The sequence below is a fragment of the Antechinus flavipes genome, chromosome 2 (genome assembly GCF_016432865.1).
Source record: "Antechinus flavipes isolate AdamAnt ecotype Samford, QLD, Australia chromosome 2, AdamAnt_v2, whole genome shotgun sequence".
Classification (NCBI taxonomy): Eukaryota; Metazoa; Chordata; class Mammalia; order Dasyuromorphia; family Dasyuridae; genus Antechinus; species Antechinus flavipes.
In genome coordinates, this window is record NC_067399.1 from 157,316,432 (window position 1) to 157,324,266 (window position 7,835).

Genomic DNA, 7,835 nt, shown 5'->3' on the forward strand with positions numbered 1-7,835 from the left:
ACAAATGAGGAACCTGAAGTAGATAGCAAGCAAGTGACTTGCCCATAGTCACACAGGATTTGTGATCAGTCTAGTGTTCTAGCCATTGTATTGCCTATTTAACTTACTGCCTATGTTGCTGCTAAATCATATCTTCTTTTCAATGAACGAGATCTTATTAGTCAGTATGTATACAATTTGACAACTCTTATATATACTGACTTACAGGACTGCTGTGTTGGTTGGTTTTGCTTACATATTTCTTCTTTTGTGGCAAGGAAGAGTTTTACGGGGGCAGTGGCAAATAAAATGATAGAAACCTGTTATAAAAAACAAAAGTCACCAGCAATATTTAAAAATAAGAAAAAAATCAAAGATAGAGAAGGTTCTCTATTTGTTAAGATAAATCCTCTAGATATCATATTACAGCTGGAATACATAGGAAAAAAGTCCCTTATTAATCAGGTATCATATTTTATCTTTATCTCTCCCCAGGACTTTGCATGATGGCTAGCACCTCTTAGTATCTGATTTTGAATGAATGATCCAAGTCACCAACAAAAGAGAATGGGATTTACAGACTTGATGCCCTATTACAGATTACTTATAGTCCTAAACTGATGTGAGATATTGCAAATATTTGAAACTATGTTTTAGATTAAGTCACAACTGAACATGTGAGGAGTGTGATCTTGTGAGGAGTAAGGTCAAATAAAAGTCTAGAGACCAGCATCATTGCAGGGGATCAGATAAATTGGCCAACTCCTCAGGCTTCGGAAAATTACTCAGGTACCACAACAGAAAGGATCCTAATAGCTATCTGGCCCTTGCTAGTTGCAGTTCCGTGGGAGACCTCAGATTTGACACTAACCCATTTTATCACATTGCTCAAATTTATTTACTTTAAGCTCTATAAACAGAATTTTTTTAAAACTCCATCTCACTCAAGTAAGTGCATTATCTCCCCACCCCAGTCTGTAGCCAACAAACAGAAAACTAGAAATCTGTTCTAAATGTCTATTTGATCTCTTCTAAAATGAAAATTTTGTGCATCATTCATTTCACATTCCAGAGTCTAGGTGACTTTTAGCTGAGAAAGAAAAAAAAAAAGCATCTCATAAGCCAAGCAATCCTGTGTGGCAGTGGGATGTTAATTATTGCATGGAAACAAACCTTTCAGGAATTGCTTGATATTTCTATCCCTCACTTGATGTGTTGGATGAAGCCAACTAGGTCCATGGAGATGGCCCTCATTTATTCCATTCCTCAGCCAAGAATTTATTCTCCAAAGGACAGTAAATTATCTTTCTGTTGTGGCAACCCTTCCTGGCATTAAAACCTTATCTAGGAAGGATGCATTAATGCATAGGTAAGATTCAAGGTTTAACTACTGCAGAATTTCCAAATGACTCGGAGCAGTCTCATCAATGGGCACCCTGTTTGCCTGACTGGTTCTGAGATGTGCTTTTTAAATCTTCATGTCTGGTCACGTCCCTTTGGTCTAGATTGTAAGCTACAAAGCTTCAGGTTCCATACATAAAAATAGAAAGTTTCCTAACAAGAGAGAAACTGAGGTGGTTAACTAAAAACTTATGTCTACATTCAACCTAGGGTAAATCTTAGTCCAATGTAGAGTAGGGGAAGGGAAACATTGCTATTTTGTGGCATTTGTTATATATCAAAGGGCCAAGTTCATTAAATCCTCCCCACCACCTACCCCCCACCTCTTATTCTTTCTCTATTTCTCTTTTTTCCTCCATTCCTTTCTCTCTCTTTATTTCTCTCTGTTTGTCTGACATATGATAGAAAGAGTGAGGAAGGGAGGGAGGAAAAGAGAGGGGGGGAGGGAATGAGGGAGAGGGAAGGAGGAGAGAGGGAGAGAGAGGAGAGAAAGAGAGAGAGAGAGAGAGAGAGAGAGAGAGAGAGAGAGAGAGAGAGAGAGAGAGAGAGATTTTTCAAGAAAGCCAAAACAACAGCTTTATAAATGAATACTAATGTAGTGTCCATGTTTTCTTTTCCTAGGAAGAACAAACTCAAGAAAGTAATAGAAGTCATCTATGAGCCTCTAATGCAATTTTTTTGTCTGCCTATTGCATAAGAGTCTCCTTTTTCAGGTTTCTTCTAACTGCCTTTTTTTTTTTTCCCCAGAAAAGACCCTTCCCTATTTTGTGGATGAGTCCCTCCCTGGATTACCTTGTGTTCTGAAGAAGAGGGTCAAGGGGCAAATCCACAAAACTACAGCAATTATAAATGACCAGCCTGAGAACCAGTCCCTGGCTGCCCCCTCAGGAATTATCTGAGCTGAAGCAGAAAAGCCCCTTTCTGCTCTTTAAACTCCAAACTGTCATCCTCAAAATGGGCCCGCCGGCCTTCAAGAGTTTAACAATAGTAAGAGCTGAAGTCTGCCATGTGATTAAGTGGTAAATTTTTGAGCTTACAACCCTGCTCGTATTAGTCAAAGTGTCTGAAGTTGGGAAAAAAAACCCAACTCTTTGACTACACAAAGGTATCCTCCTCTGTATGTGGCTGGCAGCCAGAGAACATTACTGATGCCAGCACTAGATTCAGGCCCATTTACCCCAGCTGCAGAAATGGAGGAAGCCATCAACCTCCTTGTTCTAAGTGAGGAAGGAGGGTGGTCTGCCCAGCAGCAAATACAAGAGAAGCTAATGGAACTCCTTGCCAACTCTTCCCTGAATACTTGGCTTTGTGGGAAATGTTCTTTTCCCACCAGCTGTAAGATACCTGGATGCCAACTGATAATTCTAAGCAATTGGAACAAGATCTTAAGCCACTTGATCTTAAGCTTGACAACAGGGGCTCTGAGAAGTCCAGAGAAACCTGGGCCACTTCCAACTTTGGATTCTCCTAGCTCTGAAAATAACTATAAAGAAAATTCATACACAATAAAAGGGACACTAAAACTCTGAGTTACAAGTTGGATTTTTTAAAATTATTTTTAATTTTTGGTTTTCTTTCCTTTCTCTATGTGTATACACTAATAATCACAAAGAGAAATCTGACTTTTCTTGCAGTGTCTCAATTACCATTAAGACTGTTAAGATCATTCAAATGCTCTCATCTCATAGTTGATTGATGATAGCCCTTTACCTTTCAGTTGGGCCTGTATCAAATAGTCCTCCTGGATCTTGCCACTTCATACTTCTCCCAGTCATTGATCATACCTGCTCAAGAAAGGTCTGAAATGAGAAACTTGTAAGAATATATGAAATAGAAAAAAAAGGCAGAAGTTCCCCTAATAATTATTTTTTGAATTAAAAGATTCTTTTGAAATTTTTCTTGGGAGTTTAGGAAATGAAATGGGATAATTTTTTTCTTTTGATTAATTTGTGTGTGTGTAGGTGTGTGTGTGTGTATATATATATTTTTCCACCTACTCCCCGATTAATATAATTAATAAAATGTAATCTCATTGTGAATTGAGATTATTTCATATTTTTTGTATTTATAAAATATTTCTAGTGCTTAGCCTTAAGCCTGACACATCCTAAATATTTGCTAAGAGGCTGATTACATGAATATAATCAGAGAAGACCTCGGCAAATCAATTGAATCAATATATTCATCAAAAATGCAAACTAGGCCTTATTCCATTTGAGAAGAATAAAATACTTTGATCATTAGATAGAGACACCACTACACAGAAAATATCTCATGATTGGTGGAAAGAATTAGACACACCTCTGAGTCTATGTATAACTCCACAAGCTAGTCTGAAGTCAATCACTCCAATATCAATCCAATCTAATGAAGTTCTTGCCAAGCCCCTAAGAGAAAATTGCTTGGAAAGAGAAAAGAATCTTTCTCTTAATCTTTCTGTCTCCTTCCTCTCCCTGTTTCTCTGTTTCTCTCTGGTAACCATATAAGTTCAAGTGATCCTAAGATTCTATTAAAGATCCTACTCATTAAAAAAAATAACATTAAATAAAATTAAAATTAAAAAATAAATTAAAATAAGTAAAAAAGATTCCACTGATGACTAAAGTCAGTATGAGAATACACCAGAGCTGGAGTCAGGAAAAAAACCAAGCAGTAATTTTGAGTGGACATGCCAAGAAATTTATCCTTAATATAGCCATTCCCCACCTCCCTCACTCCCTGTTCCAATAGCAGATTTATTGTCATCTCTGAAGGCCTTGTAAAAAATAATTGACTGAGGCCTTCAGGGGTAAAGACCCTTTTCCTCAGGCTTCTCCATGTGCCACAAACACAAGATCTTCAGGGTGAAGACTCTTTTCCACAAACTTTTCCATGGGCCACAATGCTGAGTGAAGCCTTCAAGAATGACTTTTCTTTAGGGTCCTCCATGTGCCCCATAGCTGAACAAGGCCTTCAGGGATGGGTGGTCTTTTCAATAGTCTCTTTCATGTGGCAGATAGCTAAGTGAGGCCTTTAGGGATGGGGGCTCACTTTTCCTGAGGCACATTATTCAAAAGCTTCTCAATCAAGTCCCTGTTGCCAACAGTAGCAATAGTGCCCTATGTTAGTGGAATGGTATGAAATATGACTTGAACTCTATGCTTCCTGACTTTGGACTAATTATTTGATTTCCCTATGCTTCATTTTCCTTCTCTGTATAATAAGGAATTTGCATGAGGTGATTTCTGAGGTCCTTTTCAGCTCTACAGCTATAAACCCATCATCAAAGAAAACTTTAAACTTATATTGTAGAAGAAATTTGCAAATTGGATCATAAGTAAAAGGCACTCTCAAGCCTAAAAAGGTCTAAAAATCTCAACTTTCCCATGATTTCTGCTACTTCTCTTAAAATCAGTATAAGAAATTTCACTTTCACTAAGAGAAGTGACCACAGAAGATTTTTAAAGGACTTCAATCTGGGAGTAGCTAGTGGATAGAACACCAGTCCTGGAGTCAGGAGGATCTGAATCCAAATCTAGTTGTGTGACACTTACTCTGATCGCCTCCATAAAAATGAGGGAAAGAAATCAAGCATCTCCAAAATAAAAGTCAAATAAACAAACTAGCCAAACCCATTTATTAAACACCAGCTATGTGCCCAGCAATGTGCTAAGTACACAAAGTCAAAAAGGGAGAAAAGGTAATGACTTTTGACAGGTGGAGATCGAGTTTACTCTTTAAAGTTCCTGGAGAGAATGGCATTCATTTCCTGCCAAGCAATAGTTCTCAGCTCCTAATGATTCAACAGACCAATCAATGAAGAGTTTCTTCATCATCCAGTGCTTATGTTTGGGCCCCAAGCAACCATTCCCAAGTCTACACGGCATTAAACAACCTGCATCTCACGTGAGTCTGGCACATTTTCCCTGTTTCCTATAAATCTAGCAAATCCCTTTGTTTTTTCAATGTCCCAATAGAGAGCACATTAAATGGCCTTAAAGCTCCCTTTCTGGTTAAAATATGGGGCAATTCAAAGTCTAGTCATAGGGGTGTGTGCAGGGTGTGCTAACTATCCCCTGACACACCCACCCCTTGTGTAGCAGAATTGCCCAGGATCCCCAGCTTTCTGTGAACATTCTGCTTTCTCAGTCTCTTGGATCTCCTGGGTACTGCAGTTACCTCTGTTTCTTTCTTGTATTTACTACGTTCTCCACTTTTAGTTGGCTGTGGTTTAGGAGGGGAAAAGAGCCATATTCTAATCACCCCTTATTCTGAGGCTCCTTTAGAACCATCTTCCAAACTGTTGCTGCAGCAGTAACTCACCTATTCTGATGATGCTACTGCTTAGTACTTTCCATCCAGATCAGGGTGATTCTCTGTCCTCCTCCTCACCCCCAGGAGGCCCCCCGCTGCTGCCCCAGGTCAAGAAAAAATTTTGTTAAGCAATTTTCCCCTTTTGAAATTTTCCATGATTGAGCCCATAAATTTACATGACCTTGGGGCTTTGATTGGCAAAAGTGACATATATATGTGTATGTATGTGTATATATGTGTATGTGTATGTGTGTATACCATGCTCTGAATTTTTGGCACGTTTGCCTGACATGATATAACATTTTTCTAAATCTAGGAATTTCTTGCTTACAGAGAAAAATATCCAAAATTATATGGTCCCTTATGCTCTTGGACATCTTTCTATATGAAGACAAACAGAAGTAACATGCATAGGAATTTTGAATACGAAAAAGGTCACATGTCACCTTTTAGCCATATTAAAGAAGAAAAAAGTAACATGCTATGCTAAAATCCAGTTTTGGAATCAACAAACAATAGTCTCTTGATCTTCTGCTAAAATTACCAGAGCTACTGAATTCCTTCCTTGATCACCCCCCTCAAGGACTGAAAAGGCTTCCTTCCTGTGATCAATATCTTAATCCTTTCTGCAAGGATTGAAAGGGCTTCCTTCTGTATGATCAATATCTTAATCCTTTCTGAATGGAGAAGAGGGCACTGCCTTTAGTTGGGTTATAGCCCAATCACTTCAGGGGGTGGGAAAGGCAATGTTCTTAACTAGACAAGAGGTTTTATTCCTTCTACATTTGTTTTACAGCCAAGAGATTTCAGCCTTTGTTCTTGACCTTTTACAGTCTTATTAAAGGGAAAATTCTGGAGTTTTAAACTAAAAAGGTAGTTTTGAATATGCTTCCACATAGGTAGGGAAGACAAAAAAGTTAAAAGTTTTAAAATTTTAAGGATATGCCTGTTGTCATCAGTCCTTAAACTTCTCCACTAACCCTTCACAGGCAAAGCATTGAGCTAAAGAAGGAATATGGTACACTTAGAAAGATATTTTTTAGTCAAGAAAATTAAGCTGAAAACATTGTTATATATTTTAAGAACATGAAATTAATTTAAAAGGACCCTTTATAAAATTAGTATTTTTGAGTAAAATTGAGTAAAAAAAAAAGTTAACTTTAAAAGTTTGTTTTAATTTCTTTAGTTTGCTGAATAGAAATGCTCTTTATGATTAAATATTTACTAAATGTCCACCTTTAAAACACAAAATAAAATTCCCTGAGTGCAAAACTTAATGAAATGTGTTTCACATCCCTTGACACCCAATACCAGTATTTCCACTTTTTTTTCCCCTGAGGGCTTAGAGCTCACAGTAAAATGAAGGGAAAATGCTAAACACCTGAGGCTTTCAAAGAGCAATTGTAAACAGATGTAGCTCACAAGGCATAGCATAGGGACTTCTTTTTATATAATAACCCACACCTATCCCCCTCACTAAAATGTTAAGATCCAAGAGGACAGGAATTATCTTTTGTCTTTGTGCTCCCAACACCTGCATGGTATTTTGCACACAGAAGATACTTAATAAATATCTATTGAATAAACACTAACTTCTCTGGAATTCACATATTATTTCAGATTCCTTTGAGTTGCTATTTCAAAGAGGGCTTATGCGAGATTTTTTCCCAACTCCCAACTTTCATTAGACTTTGCTGCTAGTACACTAAGTGAAATACAACCCCATGTCTATTCAAATTTCTTCCCAGACTTCAAAGTCTTGTTCAAATCTCTATTTAATCACTAACTTCTCTGAATCCCTTTACCTCAGTTCTTCAAGTATCCGGGATTTTATCGATGTGGATTCTACGTCCACCAATGCAGACTGCAATGTCTCTATGACTTAATAAAGGATCTTCAAGAATTTCTGTAGTTAGAAAAAAAAAATCACCCTTTGGCCAGCCTCTCCAAAGTTAGCTATGCTGATTCTTGGACAACAGACACAAAGTTCATCATCACTTACCTTTTTTTTCTTGGAAGAGAGTACTGATCAATTCCTAAATTATTAAACATTTCTTTAATACCTTCTCAGTGCCAGACATTGTGCTAAACTAAACAAACTACAGAGTACAAATAACTGTAGTTTCTGCCCTCAAGGAACTCCCAGTCTAATATACAAAAAA

The 7,835-nt window shown here is 37.6% G+C and overlaps 1 long non-coding RNA gene across 1 annotated transcript; it reads right to left on the reverse strand.

The window, feature by feature from the left end:
- Positions 1-209: 209 nt before the first annotated feature.
- On the reverse strand, positions 210-7,575 carry LOC127552416 (uncharacterized). The gene is made up of 3 exons (XR_007951370.1): positions 7,479-7,575; positions 3,091-3,164; positions 210-299 (listed from the first exon to the last, which is right to left on the reverse strand). It is a non-coding gene; the product is annotated as an uncharacterized LOC127552416 (long non-coding RNA).
- Between the last annotated feature and the right edge of the window lie 260 nt (positions 7,576-7,835).